This window comes from Temnothorax nylanderi, unplaced genomic scaffold (assembly GCF_030848795.1).
Source record: "Temnothorax nylanderi isolate EJ_2023f unplaced genomic scaffold, tnyl_v1.0 TNYL_tig1554_pilon, whole genome shotgun sequence".
NCBI classification, from domain to species: domain Eukaryota; kingdom Metazoa; phylum Arthropoda; class Insecta; order Hymenoptera; family Formicidae; genus Temnothorax; species Temnothorax nylanderi.
Window position 1 is genome coordinate 1 of NW_027250611.1, and position 1467 is coordinate 1467.

General features: G+C 33.8%; 1 long non-coding RNA gene across 1 annotated transcript; it reads right to left on the reverse strand.

Moving 5' to 3' along the window:
* Nucleotides 1-688: 688 nt before the first annotated feature.
* On the reverse strand, nucleotides 689-1314 carry LOC139787424 (uncharacterized). Its single transcript, XR_011722639.1, has 2 exons — nucleotides 1133-1314; nucleotides 689-939 (listed from the first exon to the last, which is right to left on the reverse strand). It is a non-coding gene; the product is annotated as an uncharacterized lncRNA (long non-coding RNA).
* Nucleotides 1315-1467: the final 153 nt, after the last annotated feature.

The following is a 1467-nucleotide window of genomic DNA, read 5'->3' on the forward strand; positions in this document are numbered from 1 at the left end:
ACCACAATGCGCTACGATGCATAGTTTTTGAGATATCGATTTCTAAATGTAATAATATAGCAATATTGTTGTATGGCTATGGTATTATGGGGTTTGCAATTTTTACCACGTGTGGAAAGTTTACGCATGTACTTTGCAAGGTACACTATGTGTCTAGTTTAACCCTCAGGGTACGGACTATAAAAAAGTTACGTTCCGTACGGACTTGGGTTAGCCTAACCCGACGACTTTGATTGACTGTATATCGGGCTGTAATTTGTCAATTAAAACAATTTTTTTTTTTGTTTGGATCGGAAATTTTCTCAAAAATACAATGGCGTTGATAGATTTGTTACATTATTTGTTTAAACAAAGATACATTTAAAAATGTCAACGATTCTCAAAAAATTTTCCTAAAAATTCATATTTTCTTTAAAATTGCATAACTTTATGAAAAAAAAAGATATCGACATTTTATTAGTCGCGTTTGAAAGCTAAAAAGTTGTTCTTTAAAATGGCTGAATTCGTTTTTTGATCCATTCCAAAAAGTATATTTTTTTTGAACTATGAAAATACCCGTTTTTTTGCGATAGCGATATAACGTTACTTGCTTGATTTATCGTAATAACGCAAAAAAAAAAAATATCTTAAAGTAAAAATAGTTCTTTTGGATGTTGTTGATTAGTATAATATAAATAAATAACAAAAATTGATTATTAAATAAAATTTTTATTGTATAAAATTAAAAAAAAGAGAATTACACGGTGTTTCCGCATTCACAGCATATTTTCGCTACATGTTCTTTGCACATAGCCTTGTCACATCTTAGGCACTTGTAAAAAGTTTTACAAGTACAAGTACGTTTTCAGTTACACTCTCATCCTCGGTTTCTCTGTATAATTTTTCGAGAGCTGCAACACTCCGAGTTCTCCGACGCGATGCCATTTTCACAAAAAAACTCTGCAATGATAAATCGTAAAAATAAATATTAGAAATCGTTATTCGACGCATCGTACGAAGAGTTATGCTAAGAGTAGCACAACTCTTCGAGAAATAACATGCATGCACGGATACGTTATGCTGGTATGCTACAGAGCATCATTTTGAGGTTAGAATGCACAAAAGTATATTAAAAATAGTAAATTATACATACCAGAATACTCTACTGCAGCAAATACTCGAAAAACACAAATTTTTTTTTTTTTTGAAAAACACGGATTTTGTAACGTTCCGTACGGACTGGGTGTAGACTACCCGAGTTCAATTTTCAAAATCGTATAACTTGAGCACCAAGCGTAGACTGACGCTGCCCCTTGGCGCTCACATAGTAGCTACCTCAAAGATTTCCCCCCCCCCCCGGTACGGACCCCCACCATTCACTTCCTTTGAAATGGCGCTACTTTCAAAATTCGCTCGGGTTACGCTAACCCAGTCCGTACCCTGAGGGTTAATAAGAGTAAAAAGAACACTATAAACTACCTTTTTTTT